Consider the following 21,978-nt stretch of genomic DNA (forward strand, 5'->3'; position numbering starts at 1 on the left):
AGTAGTCTTTTTACACTATTGTGCTGCAAACACTATTCTGTTTGATCTTGTTGTACTACATTTAAATTTGACTTTCTTTACAAAATTATATTAGCATATAATTTTCTTCCCGATGTGTAGTAAAAATTGAAGTATGAAAAAAACGTAAACAAATATTTCAAAATATAGATAATGATCTACCCAACACTACGTTTAAAAGTTTTCTAGTTCTGACAACTTTAATAGCAAGTTAATGATGAATTGAGAGTGAAAAATAATTATTTTATGAGCAACAATTGTAAAAATACCCAAGTGATTTAAAAATACAATGTTAAAATATTTACAAAAATAAATGTTTATCAACCAATCAAGATAGCTTATTAATTTTACTTAGCAATGGATTTATGTTTTTCAGTCTATTATCTGATTAATGGATAGTGAAATTCACTATCCACACACACAGTAGACGTGATTCATTGCGTTATGTTGCAAAAGCGGGTCGTAAGGGGGGAGGGACAACTGCCCCCTCACTTTCCAGAGTTGAAAATTAATGATCTATTGAAAAAAATTTTTATAGTGTGGAATGATTTATTTACGGAAATAAAACCTAGAAATTTTCCAAATATATTTTTCTCATAATTTTTCATAAAAATGGAACTTTAAAAAGGTTAAAATGGAAAAGTCTGGACTGGTCATCAGTCCCAATTTTTGATGCTATGTTACACTTTTTAGAAGTTATTAAATCAGTAATATTAAAAGCCAGTAATACAGCCCAATTTTACAACAGAAAAAATAGTTAGATTCTGGGACCACGCGCCCTATTACTTGCATTCATTTAAACCCCCACTTTTTCGGTTCCCCTATGAGTTGCGAGTCGATGTTTAATTTTTATTTAGCGCAAAGGTATGCAGACGATTAATCTTTTTGCGTCGTATTATTATTTTTTTTTTTTTTACCAACTCTATTTAAGGCATTTTGCTAATTCAGACAATTGCTTACTGTTAACAGTAATAAATCCTAAGATTTCGCGCATTGGCAAGAGTAGAATTACTTATCAACCGTTGGCAGACGATCTGCAAAGAATAGGGTCGTTTCCAAAATTTTAAAGTATTTTTTTCTTAAAGAACATGCTTAAAAACATAGGATCTAACCATTTTTAAAATAATTTAAGTTAAAAATTACTTAAAAGCGTTGAGCTTTCATTGTTTACATTTCTTGCCGATGACATCACAAATGATGAAATGCCATTCAAAGAGCAAAATATTTAAATCGCATCTTTACTCACGTGTATTGGCAACAATCTGGTTGATAGCAAGCGTACAGCGCAGTTTTAATTCGTTTCTTGATTATCATTACGTGGAAACGCTGTAGAAAGATTCGCCAAAATACATCATTTGTGACGACATCGAGACCACACCTTGTTTGCAAAATCGGACATTTTAAAAAATAACTGTTGGGGAAATGAAAGAATTTTCTGGATCCATGTTTTTTTTTTTTTTAATTGACTTATTCAATCAATTTCAGTGACTAAAAGTACTACTTTTGACGGAAGGAAACAACCCCATTGACGAGCGAAAGAGAAGAGAGAGATCTTTACAGAGCTTTTCGCGGGGGATTCGATTCACGGCATACTATCTCTATTAGAATGTTTACTCTGTGTGTTATTCTCAACTCGCGGACCGAAGAGTTTTTGCAACTATCCCAGTAACAGCGCGGTAAAAGCAGTCTAAATCTTTCATCAAGCTTCATAAGTAATGCATCATTTTAAACCTTTTTTTTTTTTTTTTTCGCCGCTCTTAGTTAAAAATAAACAAGCGAGAATGTGACTTTTGTTTTGGAAAATTACACTTAAAAAAGGATTTTTAAATTCCTGCCGTCTAAAGCTCAGAAACAGCAGGTGCCATCTTATTGAGAAGAGAGTTCAGCATTGAATGAAAATATTCTACAATTTTTGTTTTACCTTGAGGAGATTCTTGCATAGAAAATTTTGTCCTTTTGGATCATAATATGAAGTTCTACTGCAGGAAATTTGAATTTACTACGTAATATGATGTATTGTTTTAGCTGTCTCCAAGAATCCATTTGAGCGCCTATTGAGTATGGATTTTTTGTTATTGATATTTAATAGATTTGTTTATACATGAAATACATCGCCAGCTCAGTCATTCCAGCCGAGGACTGCAGTTTCGTGCATATTAGCGCTCATCAGCCCGGCATAGGAAGAGACTGAACTGGAGGTGGGAAAACTGAAAGATTTGTTTATGTGTACGCTACCGGTATATTTACTTATAGATATCAAAAAATAGGTGTACTACAAAACTTTCCATGGCATTTTATAAGGGTGGGTGGGGTCAGGGAGGACTGGCCGACGCGCCCTCCCGCCTGTACGCCTTCGTATTTTTGTTTCTTTTTCCCCGCCCTCAAGCCTGTGCGACATTATTTATTTCTTATTATTATTTACTTTTTTCTTTTTTTTTAATTGCGCTCTTAATCCTGTGCGACTTTGTTTTTTTCGCCCGTGAACCTGTGCGCCTACATTTTTTGAGACCTTAAAATTTGTTCGCCTTCGGTTATTTTCGCGCTATTGAACCTTTCTCGGCTCCTTTGTTGTTGTTATTATTTTTTTTTTTTTTTTCCATTTTCTTTGCGCCTTCAAACCTGTGCGCCTTCGTTTCTTATTGCGCTCTCAAACCTGTGCGCCCGGTTTTTTTTTTCACTCTCAAACCTGTATGTCTTCGGTGTTTTATGCGCATTTAGCCCTGTGCGTCTTTATTTCTTTTTTTTCCCCTCGAACGTGTGCAATCCCTCTCCTCCCCCGCCTTCGGGTTTTTTCCCCCATTAGTTTAGGTTGGCACCGTCTTGGGGGACTTAATCCGCCCCTGTGTGGGGTAACGAAATTTGTTTCTTTCAACAAGATTCACTGTCGAAACTTAGATTATGTGATGGGGCGACAATGGTAGCCAACAATAAATGCTCAGTTTCAGTCACAATTGATATGCGAGGCGTACAGGTCTTATGAATTCCGTGGCTTTTAGCTGGCATGGATGTCGATGTCACCCCCATGAAAACGATGAAAGTATTTAAACAAACAAATCAATTAAACGTGAAGTGTAAAGTTTTAATCAAACGTTAGACATTTTTATAAAATTATACAAATAATGCATCATCAAACTACATTACTATCTATCGTGCTTCATAACTAATTCAAAAGAAACTATCTAAATAAGCACATATCTGTTAACGCTCCCGAATTTTGATGTTTTCTCCCTAACTCCCAAAAAAGTAAAAGGCTTTGATAAGCCACTGCATAATTTCAATTTTATGCTTTAAAAACTCACATAAATCAATTTAAATGTGATTAATAAGCTTAACATGTATAGCCTGGAACAAAGAAGAGTCAGGGGGGACATGATTCAGTTGTTTATTATCAAAATGAATGATGTTAATGGATTAAATTTTTGCACCGAAGGCAGGACTAGGAGTCATTGTTTTAAGCTATTCAAATCTCAGGCTAACCTGGAAATATGGAAAACCTACTACTTTAGTAGGTTGTGGGCACTTGGAACAACTTATCGTAAGAGGTGGTTATGTGCAGGGGGGTGGGGATAGATTTAAGAGGGCCATTGATCTTAATTGGGGACTTATAAACTGAGTAGGATCAGCCTAAATGGGCCCAGAGCCTGTTGCTGGTCGTCACATTCGTATTTGAATATAAAATTGAAAAGAAGTGCAAAAGCTGAGTTCCCGGGAGCTCAATTTCTGTTTGTAAGTGACCCTTCCTCCGCAGGAAAACATCGCTACTCCACTGATTGACATTTAAAAGCAAAACGCCTCAAGTAGCAAATTTAGTAGCCATGTCTGTCAAGAGTCGTGATAACGCTGGAGTTCAAAATACTCTTTCACTTTCATCCACCCTTGCCACAGCTGTTATTTACACCAAAAAGAAGCGAAACAATGTATATATTTCTTTTCCAATATAAATCACTCGGACGGAGACGAGCGCCCATAGAATATCAAAGAAGTTTTGATACAAACAGAAAACTGCTTCGTACCAGTTAATCGTCTGCCTACGGGGCCTCAGAACGAGTTCAGAATTCATATGAGATTCTTTTTGAGAAAGTTGATCGGGTAAACTCCGGTTGGATGAATTAAGAAAAAAAAAAAAAAAACTCTGGAATTTTCGAAGAGGCGGGACAGCATGCGCCCCTAATCGTTTTGGAAGAAGGAAAAAAAAAAAAATAACATGATATCGTTTGCTTTGGAATCGGAAAAAAATCTTGCAGTTGTGCTAAGTACTTTTTCTACATTACAGTTGATTGTGATGTTGTCGCCATTGACCTTGTTTACATTATGCAACGGAATAATTTGAATAGTAGAATGGAATATATCAAGTGTGTGGTGTTCGATAATTAGTATGTTTAGGTAGATTCGTCACCCGGGAGCAGATTTTTTTTTTCCAGTAGTCTGCGACGCAGACTAAAACTAAAAAAAATAGTCTGCAGGACGAACCAACATCAGATAAATCGAAAGCATATTCAATAAGACGCTAAACTTAAAAACTACAAGTGCAAGCTACCTGTGGATTACTTCCCAGACCCAGAAAAATACGGTGAATTCTTTTAATAATGTTAACGATTTTTTTTAACAGTTTTCTCAAAAAAGTATTCAGAAGTCCCATATGGCTGAGAGGTCAGGAGCACTTGCTTTAGCAGCTCCCTCCGCCTCAGTTTTCTATTTTATTTTCAAGCTTTTAGTCTGCGTATTATTCATAGTTTTCAGACTTAGTTTTTTTTTTTCTTTTCTGAAAGCATTCATTAAGGATGATTAAAAAAAGTGCTACGTCTAACTTAACTGTTGTTTACCTTGCGGGCAATTATTGGGTTTTTAAATCTGCGTCGTAAATAGCTGGGGTAAATTCTGCTACCGGAGTTACGACATGAATGCTGTTTTGCCGATGTTTACGACTCATTACTTTATGCACAAGGATTAATTTCTACCAAAAGAAGAGCAACAGCTCCACAGTTCCCACAACCTACTTTTAAGCGTAAACAACCTGAATTTCCCCTAAAATTTGCATAAAATTAAAAAGTGCTGAAATTCGCTCATATCATTCGCTCCCGTGAGCTCATATGTGCAAATGAAGCTCTGACTTCATTATGCCAGTCAACCATAACTGACTTAATATTGAAACTAAAAGAGTGGTGCGCTCACTTTCGTGGCGGCGTTCAAACTATTTTGTAAGTTGAAAAAATAAAAAGAAAAATACATCTGTGAGGCTAGCTACATATTTCTTCGGTTCTAAATTTGCGATGTGGTTCGGTATATTTATAAAATTAGGTGCGCACAGAAATTATTTTTAACACTTTACACACAGATAAAAGCTAATAAATCATATGCAACTTGAGATATAAAGAACTAAAAATTTGAATTGAAGACCTCATTTATCATTATGTTCGAAAAATGTACGAATTGATCAAAAAAACTCTCCGGATTGCTCAATCCTCATTTGCAATAAAAGAAGACACTGAGATAGATTAGTATATTTACTCTAACACTGGAATTTTTTTTATTCCTTTCTGTTTTTTAACATAATAGAAAGAATACGTTTGACATTTGACACCCTCAGAGACTCCCGCACCTACCAGTTGCTTGGTTTATCGGTTTTAAAAGCTCAGATAATTCAGAGCAAGTGGGTCCCCGTAAGAACTTCATAAAAAAAAAAAATTCGTTGAATGTTAGTTACAATTTTGAAATTTTACATGCAAAATGGAGTTACCGCAGTTATTTTGCTTTTGTCATACATTATGTTATATCGCTCATTTGGAAGAAGAGTGCCACAATACGAAGAAATGAAATTTTACAGTAGAAGAGTGTGAAGTTTAAATCTTCAGGAAATTTGCTGTAAGAAAAGTAAATTTGCTGTTACTCTCCCGTGGTTAATATTAGAACAAGAAATCTGTCATTATTTTCCAAAGAAGATAACGTCATTTGAAGCTCTTTCAGCGAAAAAAAAAAAGGAATATTAAAAATTTCGTCTCTCTTCTTCCAAACGAGCGATATTATGACATACCGCGCAGGGTAAGTTGCAATATGATAAAAGCCACAACCTTTTACACATTTTGTTTTCTTTTACAAATATTAAAATTCAATAATTTTTTCAGAAAAATATTTAACGAATAAAAATAAAAAATTGAAAAAAAAAAAAAAAGAGAGACTAAACACCTTGAACAACATGTATTTCTTTAGAGAGATACATAAAAAGAGAATGGTTGTTGCGAAATGGGAAAAATGTGAGAAAATGCATTGAGAATATTCTGAAAGGAATTTATTGTTGCGTTATGTCTAATGAGCAGGGATACTTTCGAGACACTACCGTTATTGTAAAAAATTGTTTTTGACGTGGAGTTTCCGAGCAGTTGAATGGTTACGACTGTCAAAAACTTGCCGACCCTGATTGTTGCTTAGATATAATTAATTGAATATTGGAGCTGTCCCGTTCTTACTCCGAATACATGTAATGATCTAAATGCATTTTGGATTTTTGATAATAATCCAGATAATATTTGCGGGATCGAAAAAATGTGTCGTTTTTCGAAACAAATAATTTTTAAGTTTTTTATTTTTACTCAACGATGTAATTACCGTCGTTATCAACAGTCTTTTCCCATCTAGTATGCAAATTTTCAATCCCAGATAGACAAAAATCAATTGATTTTTTGAGCAAAATATCTAGAAATGTCGTCTCGGACGAAGCCAAATTTTCAATTGTTTGTGTCATAGAAAATGTTTTAGCGAACGGAATAAAGGGAAATCAAATGGGGAAAATTGTGGTGAGAATGTGCTTCCACTATTATCGGCAGAAAAGAAGTGTTCCTGAAACATAAGGCAACACCACACTGCTCAAGGCAAACCCTTGAAAAATTAAGCTGGTGGGCTGCTTCACCTCTATGCTCACCTACCATTGTACCATCTGATTTCCCTTTATTCTGATGTATAGGGGACAAAAAAAAATGTCCGATATCCAAACCGCCATCTCCAGGTATTTTGCTCAAAAGCTGATGATTTTCTATCTATCTGTGATTGAAAATTTGTGTCATACACGGCAAAATGTTGTTGATGACGAGGGAAATTACAACTGTTGATTAAAAATAAAAACCTATTTGTTTGAAAAGAATGACATTATTTTTCGGTGCTCCCAATATTTGGTTCTAATCAGTGCTGCAGTTGTGGGAAAATACTGAAGGATGTTGCTCCCCGAAATAATTAGTTTGTTTTGAAAGAAAATAATACACATAAAAAATAATTTATTACAAACTGTTTCAAACTACTGTTTATTATTATTTTATTTTTTGAAGATAAATATTTGACTTTTACCTAAACTACTGTCCTACTGTTTGTCCTTTACGAGAAAAGCTCCCGCCATCAAGGGGGGGGGGGATGGGCATAGGGTCTATACTAAGTGTAACTAATACCGAAAACCAGCAAAAACCACTCCTAGTTGAATGTAAATACATTACTTTCCCGAAGTCCGGGGGAGGAGGGTGAGCCCCCTAATTGACGGGCCTGCAAACTGATATTTTTTTTGCCTTACAAAATCTCATCAACTGTGACCATGACTCAACAGAAAGAGAGAGAGAGAGAGAAGATGAATTCCCTATTCCCAGAAAACATTTTCCGACAACAGCGCTTGTTCTAGTAAGTAAGAAATAATGCAAGTCTTATGGGTCGTAATACAAAAAAAAAAAAAAAAAAACTTGTTTCAAAATAAATAATTGGGTTAATGAGGGGCACTTTTGTTCTTCCCCTGACACGTTGTCTGTTAAAACTCCTTTTCATTAATACACATTAATGCGGGATGTGTCGTTCATGAGCGAAAGGGTCCAAATGACCAACTCCTTAAAATGAACGGTGCAATACGATATCCTAAAAAATGAACGACCGTTATTTGTGATATTTATTTTAACTTTATACATTTTATAGTCATATCTCTCTCACACACTCTCTTTATTTCTTAATTAATTTCTTTATTTTTGAATCTTTTAATATTATTTTCATTTCTTACTCGTTCAAAATAATTTTGTTTAATTTTCACCTATGCATCTACACTTGGAGATGCGATTCATAATTAACACTTTCACGTAAATTCATATTTTTGTTGCTATAGTTGCATTACTGTTTTTGTAGCATTGAAAATGTTTTAAAGGGCGGTATTCGGTAACTTTTTTTTTCTTTTTTGCTAATTTTCTGACGTCACGTAAATTTTATTTATTTTTTATAAATAAAAAAAGTTTAATGATTTAAATTTGTACCAAGCTGGAATCAAACTGCGGCTTTTGGAATCGAAAACACACACGGATATCTTACCACTCGCTCACCAAAAAATATCTTACAAAATGAACTATAACTGTTTTATATATCGAAACCTAAATAAAATATTTTGATTAAATTTTTATCGGTATATTTTCTTGCAGTTAGCTAATTTTAGTTGACTTTCCTTGAAAGAATATTAATGTTGAATAAAGGGTTTTCAATGTACTTGAGTAACCCTATCAGAGCAACTTTTTAAAATGATCGGCGCTGTTCAAATGAACGAGTTTAATAAACAGGTAAAAATAATGAACGATCCTCTGATGAACAGGTCATTAAAAAGAGTGACATCGCAAAGTCCTGTTTGATATCATATGGAATACTGGTTGAAGATTCTTCATTTTTCTGCAGAATAAAAAATGATATTTTTCCTCGTGTATTTTAATGTAAAAGACGAAACTTCAATTGGTTTTGAATCTTTCAGAAACAGTAATGAAAATAATAATATCCAGGGAACTCAAGAAGGAGCAGTGGTTTGCTGCCTAGAAGGTGATCATCCAAACTGTTTCAGGAAAAGGAGTGGAAGAGACGTTCCCGATGGAATCGTTTTTGGCATCTCATAAATGTGTCGGATATAAAACTGGGGAATATCATTCATACCCACATGGGGGAGGTTAAGAGGCAGGGGCGGATACAAGGGAGGGGCGATCGCCCCTCCCTTGAGGGACACTTCACCGGTAATTTTTCGAAAATGAAGTGGCAAAAAACGCAAATTTAGACGAGTTTCATTGATGTTGGGAAAAGGGTAGGAATGGGGGGGGGGGGGGTTATGACCCTATCTCGGAACTGGTTTCGGAATGAAAGTCAAAAAATTTTGTGATCAATATTTTAAAATCTGTATACATAGTATAAAGTATGTAATAAAAATCAATCGCCCCTCCCTTGAAAAAATTCTAGGTCCGCCCTTGCTAAGAGGTAAGCAGCAATGGGGTCCGGTGTGGAAAAAAAAAGAGATCAGAACTTATACACAAGATTCCTAATCCCCTCAAAACTTAAAGGGACCCCGCTTCGTGATACGACAAGGGGCCCGGTTGTAAAAATATGGGGTCAATGGGGAATATTCTACTAAAATGAATGTTGATAGGCTTATGCGGTTATGCGGATATTCAAGACACGGGAGGCGCTTGGGGATGGGCTGGGCATGATTTATTAACCCTCTCAACTAGGCATTTCTGTTGAGAATTTGGGCGATGTATTCACTCGTCAAAGATTCAGTCAGAAATAAAGAAGTCGTCAAACAGATCCGAAAGTGTAATTTCGATCGAGCGAATAAATTAGTTTTTAATAACAAACCGCTATCTACGCGTTAATTTTTAAGGATACTTATTGTTTTCGACATTTTAAAGTTGATGTTATTTTCCGCTGTTTTAAAAATTTGAGTATTTGTTTATTTTGAAATAATTGGGCAACGCATTGGTTTCGCAGCAATTGCAGATTTAGTGCATTCGCTTATAACTGGCATCCCCTCCTAGTGTGGCACTTCTATTGGCGAATCGCCATTACCACTTACTTTTGACGCACAGTTACACAAACAGATGAGAGGTTCGTGGGTCTTCTTCGATACGAAGTTACATTAATTTTGCCGAGAGTATTGAAGATCGAACGACTACTCAAGGGAAAACTATTACATTCCGCATGAACATACGACATGAACGCAGACGATTTTTTGCATCAAGAAAATCCACCGACGGGAGCCGCAGCGCCTTTGTTCGTAAAAGAGGCTCAAGTCTGAAACGACTGCACCACTCTCAATGAGAACCAGATATCGAACCCACCATTGTTTGGTATGACATGCGTTTCCACACGTAGTCAAAAAAAACTTCACAGATTATAGAATGTTTAAATTTTGGATTAACCCAAAATTTAAATAAAATTTTTCCATTTTGTGCACAAAATGGTATCGAATGAGAAAAGATGCAATAATATCAGAATTGGGGAGGGGTGGGACAGTTTTCCCAAATTTCAATGCTCCTCCAACAAGACTCGTTTTTATATGTGTTATCCTGCTAATAAAGAAAAAAGAGCTTCCAGCAAGCAATCTTTTTTGGCAAAGCGTGTAATCTGCAAAAACAGGTTCAAAGTTTTTTTTTTTTTTTTTTTTTCTGACACATTTCTTTTTAGTGATGATGACGCGAGGTTATAATTGCGTTACATTATCTTTCTCACATCGAGCTGCTGCTACAAGTTTTCTGAACTTTCTCCTATGCTTTTATAGGGGTGTTCACCCCAGGGAGCAGTCATGGTGCAGACTGCGACATTGACTTTTTTTAGGGGGGTTTAAGGGGTATTTTTTCTCATTTTTGGAGGGGGGCTCTTGCTTTTGAGGAGTTTGTATCATCTTGTTATTAAGGGGGGTGCGCCTTTGCTCTTAAGGGTGTGGCTATATGCAAACGTTTGGTTGCAGGTCCGTCGTTTAAAAATTTTCCAAGGCGTGGGGGGCGGGGAAGGCAAGAATAAATACTAGCGGACTAATACTACGGAGCCCCCAACCCAAATGAAATCAAAACCCCGCTCATATTACCCCCCCCCCCCTCCCGTCTCCTAAACATTTTAACAGCATCCAAGAAAAATTAAATGTCTGCATCATAATCCCCTCGTGTGTAATCCCGTGTAAGAAGGACCGTTATGACTATCCCCTTCCCGCCCCCTTTCCCTTGCCGCAAATTTTAGTTTCGCTAATGATTTAATAAGCTCGTTCAAAGTGAGTGCAAAGTAGGAAAAATAAATGTAAAGTCTGAATTACATCAAAAAATGCTATCACTGAAAAGTTTCAAATTTGAAAAAAGAAAAAAAAAGGAATATTTTTAAAAAAATTACTGTTATTCACAAAGCTTAAACGCAGGTTATAAGTTAGTAGATTTGTTCGTTTTACTTTCTTTCAGCAACGAGAGACTGTAGCGCCTTCCTACCGTTTATTTGAATTGCGAATTACTTTTTTCCTAATTTTTAAGATAAAAACTAAAAATACATTCTGAATATCTGCGATTTTTAAAAATAAGTTCGTGCAAATACTAACTTTTTTCTAGCAATGCTTTTTTTTAGATGAAAAGGATTGATTTTTCGTCCTTTAAACGCAAATGTTAAGTACTTATGAACGGAAAAGTTCAGAAAACCTTTTAAAAAGAATCAAAATCAGAAAAAAAAAGTTATAAGTTCTTTTGAATAAAGTTAATCCGTAGCAAATTAACCAGTTGGATCACAAGTTGTATGAACTCAATTTCCTTCATTTCGTTATGCACTATTATTATTATAACTAGAAAATCAAGAAGAAGTCAAGGTATGACATGTGGAAAATTGCTTCTTCATTTGAACGAAGCAATTGCCTGTTGGGTGATATTTTGATAGCTGAAATTGCAACCCTAACTCCAGTGGATTAACCTTATTTTTTCGTTTCTTCACTCCCCTGAAATGACAGTCTTACCAGTAAAGCAGTTAAGTGACCGGATCGAGTTCAGCCTCGTCACAATAAAGCCTTTCCCTGCATGCTAAACATTACCAAAACACATTATCAAATTATCATGCCGTGGCGCGAGTTTCATTGATGAAACACGCGGGATACTCGATCATCGGCTAGTATTTATATGAGGATGAGAATGTCGCCCGTCAAGGTATGACGGGTGAAAATTGCTTCTACATTTTAACGAAACCATTGCCTGTTGGGTGATATTTTGAAAGTTGAAATTGAACCCTAACTCCAGTGGATTAACCCTAAGCTCCAGTAGATAGCGTTAGTTGTTGACCACCTTTTTCGTTTCTTTCCTTCTCCTAAAATTAAGCTTACAGTAAAACCAGTCAATTTGTTGGATCCAGCAGAGCCTTGTCAAAATAAAGGCATTTCCATGCATGTCAAACATTAATGAAAATATTGTCAAAAATATCTTGTCGTGGCGCGAATTTCACTGTTGATGACGTCAGAGCTTTACTCAATCAGTGAATTCTCTATTATATGAATGAGAATTCACTGCCACTAAGGTTTTTCCAGCAAAAACATTCTACTGTCTGTGAAGTTAATTTTTAAGTCAACTAGCAGCACAATTCATGAATTCGTCCATCCACCTTTTCTTTCGATTTTTATTACGCTACCTGAGGTTTGATGCCACCAGGATAATTGGTCCAATCAGATTTCTTTTCCACCCCATCAAGCTCGGTAAAACAACAACTGGTGAACTTTTGCGGAGTTCTACATGATTGAGCTATTTTGCAGTGAAAGGGATCTCAAAACAACGTAAAACGTTTCAAAATACATCATTATTTCGTGGAACCACTAATGGGAGATTTTGCAATGTATCTGCTCGGATTGCAATTTGTACGAAAATTTCGAGTGTCCTTTGCTAACTGCTTTTTGTAAACAATTTTAATTTATGCATAAGGCTTTGCTGATCATCTTTAACTAGTGGAAGAGCTTCAGTCGTGTAAAAAAGGTATGTACTCCGACATTAATTTATTCCTTGATGCTTATGTGCTAAATGTTCTTTTCAATGTTAAATTCAATACCGTTTGCGCAACAGAATTGTTAAATTGCTTCTGAATGGTTTCGATGTTGTTGGCGTCTTTTAAAACACATAAATTATTTCATACTAATACTACAGATGTATATATATATTTAGAAACCTCAACGAAAATGATTTTTTTTGTTGTTGTTGTTGTTGTTGCATCACTTTTAATTCGCACTTAACATATCGATAGCTTTGTGCACAAACGTGGTAAGTACCTTTTTTTTGCTTCAAAAATTATATAAGCAAGGTCTGCCATTTCGAATGGGCAGGGACGGGGGGCAAAGCTTCTACGCAATTATTGTCGGAAAATAACAAAAACCACTTTCATTTAATATGTAAAAACATTTAATTTTTCAAAGACATGAGGGGGAGGCAGGCTCGTCTTTTCAGAATTTTCCGGGGGGGGGGGAGAGAGAAAGGGCACGAACTCAATGCATTTTGTAGGAAAAAAGCTTAAATACAAGGAAAATTTATAATTGCATTGTGTTTTGAAAATCCCCCCTCCCTGATTGTCCAAATGATGGGTCTGGGGGGAGGCAATTGACCCCCCCCCCCTAAATAACGGGCTTGTATGGAATATGTGAATTAGAAGATGACGAATTACAAATGATCTGTGTTGTTTATGATTTTCCTAAGCTTTAACGTATACAACATACACATTTCATCAAACTTTCAGACACAATTTATACACAAATCAACCAAACTTTCAGAATGATTGAAAAACAAATTTGTTTTGACGCAACACTTAACTTTGAAAATTTCCTACTGAAAAAATTGAAAAGTCATTTTCGCATTATGCGCTAAGTCATAGGTATCTTACATTTTATAACGAACAGATACAAAAGGAAATGTTGCAACTTTAATTAGCACAAATGTGCGAACTAAAGTTGCAATATTTGTTCCTCAGAGCCTGAGGAACGTAAGTCACATAATGATAATTTCACAGTATCTGGCAAAAAATTTAAAATGATTTTTTTAAAATAAGAATTACGTTTACATGACTCGATGGGATAAACTTCCACATACAATCCACTAATAAATCGAAAATCGCAATTTTTGGACTTACGTCCTTCTGGCTCCGAATTACAGATATTTCCTTTTACTTTTGGAACACAAGAGTATTTGTAAAAAAGCAGTCGAAAACTTTGTACTATGGAATGAGTAAAAATGACAACAACGTGTATAAAGTACAAATAAAGTAGTATAAAAGAGTTAAAAACTCAGCAAACAGCTGTTTCGGGGCTGTCACATACAAGCCCCTTCATCAGTGCAAAAAAGAAGAACTAAAAGTCCACACAATGTAAACCGAACGAAAAATCAATTTTTCATCAAAAAAATAAAAAAAAAAAATTTTACGATTGTTAGTATTTCCATAGTCAGTATCCATTAGTATTTCAAGCTCAGGCATGGGCACCGGCAGAATCGTATGCAAGGGGTACATCCGCATGAAACTGACTAAAAATATTTTAACTGGTTTTTTATTTATTTTTTATTAACTTTTCTTTACTTTTATTACGTTTTCAAAATTTTTAGTTAAATTGTTAAAATTCATTTATTTATTAAAAGGCAATTCTGAGATGCATTCTCATCTTTGTTAAAATTGTTTAAATTTAAAGTGTTATTTCTCTGATTACAATATTTCTGTAGCTTGCCTTTTGCTTAAAATGAATTTAATCACTTATTAAAAATTAAAAATCATTTTTTGAGAAGGACATTTAAAATAGTTTTAAATTAGTTTTACTTTTCAAAATAAACAAAATTATTTCTTTAAGGAAAAGAAGTGAAAGTGCACTCAGTTTCGTAGTCTTTCTTTGCTTATTTTATTTTTAAAAGCCAAGGTGTGTGAGAATGCACCCTCGTACAGACTTTCGTGGACATAAACATGAGATTTATAATTTTTATGACGTATTTTGTAGTTTAAAAAATATTTTGTAGTTAGTCCCTTCTTAATTACTTAAATTTTATTTTAAAAGCCAGGGGTTGAAAGTGCCCCCCCCCCCCCCCAGCTGCTGGCACTCATAGTCATAAACATTCCTGTAATATTTTACAGGATGTACTTTGTAGTTTGATTATTTGATCGTTTGTTCTTTGTTTAAAGTTCACTTTTTACTTTCTTCTATATCTAATACATAGAAGAAAGTATTGGATTCGTGCAAATTTTCGAATTTCGAATTTTGACTGATTCGAACGTTTTGAGGTGTGCTGAGTCCATTTCGACTATTTTTGGAAAATGTCTGTCTGTCTGTATGTGTGTGTGTATGTGTGTGTGTATGTGTGTCACGTCTGTGTGTGACCAGTTTTTTGTGGCCGCTCTACAGCAAAAACTACCGCATGAAATCGAACGAAACTTGGTACACATATGTGCCACTATGTGAACTTGTGCCCATTGGTTTTTGGCGCGAATTTCTCCAAGGGGGGTGGAGCAATGGGACGTTTTTTGAGTTACGCGTGCTTGCTATTCCTCAGGAAGTAACTGGCGGAATCAAACAAAATTTGGTCCATATGTTGCCAGTAACAGAAACAGGTGCTGATTCAATTATGGTGTCAATAACTCAATCGGGGGTTGAGCTATAGAACGTTTTTTGTCGTCAATTGTGACTGCTGTATCTCAAGAAATAATGAACGGAATGAAAGAAAAATTTATCGGCAAGTAGCCCTTAGTGGGTATAAAAGCTGATTTTATTTTGGTGTCAACAGCTGAAAAGGGGGTGGCGTAATCAAACGTTCTCTTTTTCCATTGTGAGTGCCCTATCTCAAGAAGTAATGCTACGTTCTGGTTGAAATTTGGAATACATGTGAATCCACATGTAAACAGGCTTTGGTTCAATTTTGGCGCCAATCGCGCCAAGAGGTGCTGATTTATTTTTATTATCATTATTTTTTAGCGAATAAAAATAGCTTTATTAATGCAACAATAAGAAAGATAAATCGTGATAGATTATCGTCTGCTTATTTCTCATGATTTTAATTGTATGGAAATGATCGGAAATATCATTTCAATGATTTAAAATTTTTAACTGTTGCCATCTTATGTTTGTTAACAAATAAAATATTTGTAATTAATTCAAGCAAGGCTTTTAAAATAACTTTCAATTTTCGCTCTTTGCTTTGCTTTTGCAATAATGCAGACATTGGGATGGTCGTCAAGTTTTTTCATGTGTAATTTTGTTTTTGTTGGGAATATTGCTTCCTCGTCAAGCATGGGGAGGGCAGGGCCGATCCTAGGGTGTCGGCCGCCCGTGTGCAAAGACCTAATGTGCCGCCCCTTAAGAGTAATTTGCATATTTTGACTAATCTTTAACACGTCTATATAAATCTTTCTTTAAATTCTTCTTTTTTTAAATGCCAAGTTCGAATTTAAAAAAGGGGGGGGCAGAAAAATATCTTATAAAAAGGAAGACATTTTTTATAGCAAGAAACTCCTTAGGTACAATTTATATCTTTGAAGAAAGTAATAGATACCAAAATTTACCAGTCGTAAAAACGCATTTTATAGTCTTTCTTCGGTGACATCAGAGAAGGGACGGAGGAAGGGGAAGCGTGGGGGGAGGTGTTAGGGGTTCAGGGGAGGAGTATTGCTCCAAGAAAATTATCGAAATTGGCGTATGAAAAATATTTTTAGTTAATCTTTAGTTGTGTTTGGTTGCAAGGACAAAAGAGTCAAGTACCTATATTTAAGGTGCATGGAGAAATTTTCGAAATTGACGTCAAATATCGCAATTTTAGGATCTTTTTCGATACGTTAGGTGAAAGTAATGTTGCAGTTCTTTCCTAAAATTCTTTCAAAACTAAAAACAATTTGAAGCTATTTTTTAGGACCGTAGCTTAGGAAGGATCGGCGTTCTTCCCGAAAAATCTCCGAAACTGACATTTTAAACCCGCAATTTTGGGTTACCTATGTTGACATTGCAAGAGGGAGGGAGATTCAATCGTCTTCCATCGAAAGATTTCGAAATATGTTTAAAACGCAAATTTAGGCTGTCTTTGGTGGCGGTAGGGGATCTGGCGGCTATCCTCCGGTAATTTCTCGGCACCATTTTTTTAAAAACCCATTTTTGACTAGATTTGAAAACAATAGGGGAAACGTGAAAATATTACGAACCAAAATATTTTTCAGAACTGAAACCCATTATAGGCTATTTTTGGGAAGGAAGGATTTTGGGGCTCTTAAGTGGATATTTCTAAAATCGCAATTTTATATTATCTTTGGTGACGTTAACAAAACTGGGAAGCTTCTACGGATCTTTCAGATATCTTTCAACGTTCTCCTCCGAAATTCTTTAGAAATATATAAGACCCAAAATCGTACTTTAAGCATTGTTTGATAACGATGGGACTAAGAGCGGGCGGGGGTTCAGTATGCCCTCACGAACTGTGTTTTTGAAACTGAAGTCAATTTCAGGCTAGTTTAGGCAGGAAACTGGCTCCACGGAACCGTCTAAAAACGAAATTTTCAGGTATAGTGATTGCGTTGGAGAAAAGGGGGATCCGGGGTCTTTCCCCAAAAGTTCTCGAAACTGATGTTTGAAAAACGCAATTTTAGTTTGTTTTTCAATACATTAAGTGAGAGGGGGTGGAATTAGGGGCTTCTCTAAAGATGCTAATTGAGACTGTCTTTGGTAGTAATGTTTGCGAATAGATTTCGGGGTCCTCCACTGGAAAAATTTCGAAAAATGCCAAAGCAATTTTATATGACGTTTGATGATAGGAAGGGCTGTCGTTTGAAAACACGTTTTGGATTTTGGGGCCAACATTTTTAGGCTATGCTTGATTAAGTTAAGGTGGAAGAGGTGAATCAGACTTAAGGGGAGTCAGTACCGTCAATGTTAATTTGCATAGGTTCATGTACCTTTTTCTGAAAATGTATTAAACATACAATTATGAAATATTTTCTGTACCTTAAATACTCTTTTCTCTACACTGAAGTAAAGTTTTACAGAAAGAAAGCTTAGTTTTTTTAAACAAATTCTAATGTGTAAGTCACTGTATTTTTTTTTTTTTTTTTTTCAAAAAATACCATTTTGCAGCACGAAATCAGCTCTATAAAAAAATATTTTTCGAAAATGAGAAAAAATTTACTTCAGTATATGCAATTAGATGTATGGAATAGGTGGTAAAAATTTCAAAGCCTAACACAATTTAGTTTATGAGAAAAAGGAACATTTAATTTCAAAAATACCATTTCGAGATACTGCAATTTATTAAAGGAGAAAATCATACCTCATCAAAATAGGCTTACATTTTTTTTAAAGCTTATTTTAACTTACTTTTACTATGAGCACGATCAAGAAATTTGTATCATTAAAAAGGTATTGAAATGGAATTTCAAAATATATAAAAATCAAAAAATCGAATTTTTGAAAGTATTTAGGGTACTGACTTCCCTTAATTGGGTCCCTAAGATCGATGGTTCAACCAGCGAAATTTTCCGAAAGTTAAGTCCTAGAAATGCAATTTTAAGCCTTCTTTAGTTTCGTCAAGGAGGTCATGGCATCCTTTTAGATCTCCGTTTTGGAGCTACATTTAAATTTGCTACCCGGGGCAAGAGCTCTGTCCTCCTACCTAATCTGAAACCGGGCAGTTCATTCAAGATTTTAATCAGAAAAATTGTCGTACAGGGGGAAAAGTACAATATTTTAGTTCGTCATTCATATATGTTATTCTCAAAGGAGTCGCAATTTTCCACTTTCTGCCCACGCATCCACGATTGTTAAACACAGAGTTTGTTACATAGTTTGTTGTTTGAAATGCTTGCGAGAGTACCTAATCAGTATAGCTTTTTTTAAATAAATAAAATATGTCTTCATTGTTTAGGTCTATTAAAGCTTGGGGGGGGGGATAAACATTAGTGGCCTCCCTCGGTGTTCCTTTTAGACGGCACCATTTCATGCTTCAGAAGGGGCGGCCTTTCCCCTCTCCTGTATCCATGTCTGATTACCGGTTCTTTCACAAACTTTGCAACCAAATGAAGCATGTGTGTTAAGAGCAGATATAAATGGACAATGAACCAACACAATGTTCCCTAACCTTCTATTTTTCTTAAACTATGCTATGCTGTCGGGAAATCGATACATACTTTGACAATTGAACATTTAAAAATCAGCATATTTATTCTACTTATTATGAGTTATCTTGCGAGAAATTCTTGAGGAATTTTGCTTGATTATAAGAACTATATGATGCGTCATGCGGCCGCCCCTTGCATTGGCCGCCCTTGTGCGGCGCACACTCTGCACACCTGCTAGGATCGGCCCTGGGGGAGGGATCAGAAAAAAAAAAGAAAAATATAGAAGAAAGTTTCGTGATGGCCACAACATACTAGTTTTCTTTTCTTTTTACTTTCTTCTATATCTAATATATAGAAGAAAGTATTGGATTCGTGCAAATTTTCGAATTTCGAATTTTGACGGATTCGAACGTTTTGAGGTGTGCTGAGTCCATTTCGACCATTTTTGGAAAATGTCTGTCTGTGTGTGTGTGTGTGTGTGTGTGTGTGTGTGTGTGTGTGTGTATGTGTGTGTGTGTGTATGTGTGTCACGTCTGTGTGTGACCAGTTTTTTGTGGCCGCTCTACAACAAAAACTACCGCATGAAATCGAACGAAATTTAGTACACATATGTGCCCCTATGTGAACTTGTGCCCATTAGTTTTTGGCGCGAATTCCTCCAAGGGGGGTGGAGCAATGGGACGTTTTTCGAGTTACGCGTGCTTGCTATTCCTCAGGAAGTAACTGGCGGAATCAAACAAAATTTGGTCCATATGTTGGTATTAACAGGAACAGGTGCTGATTCAATTTTGGTGTCAATAACTGAAACGGGGGTTGAGCTATAGAACGTTTTTTGTCGTCAATTGTGACTGCTGTATCTCAAGAAATAATGAACGGAATGAAAGAAAAATTTATCGGCAAGTAGCCCTTAGTGGGAATAAGAACTGATTTTATTTTTGTGTCAACAGCTAAAAAGGGGGTAGAGCAATCACCCGTTCTTTTTTTCTATTTTGAGTGCCCTATCTCAAGAAGTTATGCTACGTTCTGGTTGAAATTTGGAATATATGTGAATCCATATGTAAACAGGCTTTGGTTCAATTTTGAAGCCGATCGCTCCAAGAGGTGTTGATTTTTTTTTTTTTTTTTTTTTTTTTTTGCGAATAAAAATATTTTTACTTTCTTCTATATCTAATATATAGAATACGTATATACGTAGATACGTATTGGATTCGTGCAAATTTTCGAATTTCGAATTTTGACGGATTCGAACGTTTTGAGGTGTGCTGAGTCCATTTCGACTATTTTTTTTTTGGTACAACTAATTGTTTTAAGGAAGAAAAAAAATATCGAAATAACATATCTTTCTCAAAAGCCAGAGGGGTGCAAGTTGGTGCCAATGCGCTGATATCTGGTATTTATTGCAGTCGAATTTACACGCGTTAACAGCACAAGATTCTATTATTGTTTCAAGTATTATAAATTCAAACAGCTTTATTACTAATAATTTTGCCGGTTCGATCTATAAATCTAAGCCTATTGCATCGATGTGGGTATTATAAAGGGGTGCCCACCTAGAGGGGAAGGGGAGTTATGCCGCAGACTGCGCCATTGAAATTTTTAGTGGGTGTTTAAAGGGGTATTTTTCCCTTTTCGGGGGAGGGGACTCCCGATTTGGGGTGGGCTTTTGCTGTTAGGTGGGTGGGCACCCCTGTATTTTAGTCAAACTGTTGAAAATGAAAGATCAGGGAATGATAATCGAATCTCGTACTAGTGAAAATCCTTATAACGAAACTTATGTTTTAACGAAGACTCTTGAGCTCCGTAGTACCACAGGATCACTGTAATTTCGACAAAGCGAAATTTCCCTGCAGGGATATGGTTTCTCTATCAGGCCCGTCATTTGGGGAAGAGGGATCAGTTGGCCCTCCCCCCATTCCTCGTTCTGGAAATCAATGTAGTATTTAAATGTATATGTAGGCGTGGGTTCTGCTGTTTAATGGTGTAATTTACATTTAATATTTTCCCTTTGCCGCCCCCCGGTGGTAAACTTTTCGAAATGACGGGTCTGTTCTTTGGCCCCTATAACTTCGTTCAAACGGGATTCGACAAGAAATACGGAATCCCGTTATATCACGGAACTACAGTAACGGGGACAATAACACGATCCCCGTTATTGTCCCCGGAATAACACTGGGTTATTAACACCGAAGAACAAGAAATTTTTAATAAATTTAAATAGCCCTACCAGTTAGATTTAGAAAATATTCATAAAAAGGTGAATTTATTTCAGAAATATTCTCACTTAAACTTATCACAAAAATTGTTTTTTCAGAAAAATGATCATGAAAGTGAGTGAGTGGCAAGTGCTATTTAGATGGGTTTAGTCGGATATAATGTCGCCAAGTGAAATTTATAGAATTTCATAACCTGAAGAAAAGACCTTTATAAAATGTAAATTTTTAAGGAGGATGGATAATTTGACAGGCTTTTTTAAATCTTATTTTGGGCGGCTCTCCTTCAGAGCTGGTACTCTCCAGCATTTGAGGTGGGTGCGCCATCTCCCTCGGGGGCATGGGCACCCCTGCAATACCCCACCCCCCCTCCTGGATTTTAGAAACATAATGAAACTATGAATTTTTGTACATATTTTGTTGCTTTTTCCAATATAAAATGTATTGACACAATCATTTGACCCCCCCCTCCCTCCTGTAAAATTTTGAAATGACGGGCGTGACTTACAGAAGAAATACTGTTGATTGAAATTGCCGGATAAACACTATTTTAGATGTGAAATTGATGAACAAAAGTCTTCAAAATACAGTTTTACGTTGTCGATGAATACGTACAATCGATGAAGAGAAGAAGGATCATTGTCCCTCTGGATCACGCTTTGGGGAGGGGGAACTTTCGATAACTGGAAATTTATTACTTGTATTGAAGTAAGCAGGAGTGCCCTTCCCCCCTTAGAGCTAGGGCGCGTCCCTCCTAAATATCGCAAAGAACCCCCCCCCCTAAAAAAGCAAGACCCCTCGAGAAGAAGGGAAAAATACCCCCTGAACCCCCCCCCCCCGAAAAAAAATAATAATGTCGTGGTCTGCGCCATGACCACTAAGGTGGGCCGAAAAACACTTTTTTTTTCTAATCAATTTC

Source organism: Uloborus diversus, chromosome 9, assembly GCF_026930045.1.
Source record: "Uloborus diversus isolate 005 chromosome 9, Udiv.v.3.1, whole genome shotgun sequence".
NCBI lineage: Eukaryota > Metazoa > Arthropoda > Arachnida > Araneae > Uloboridae > Uloborus > Uloborus diversus.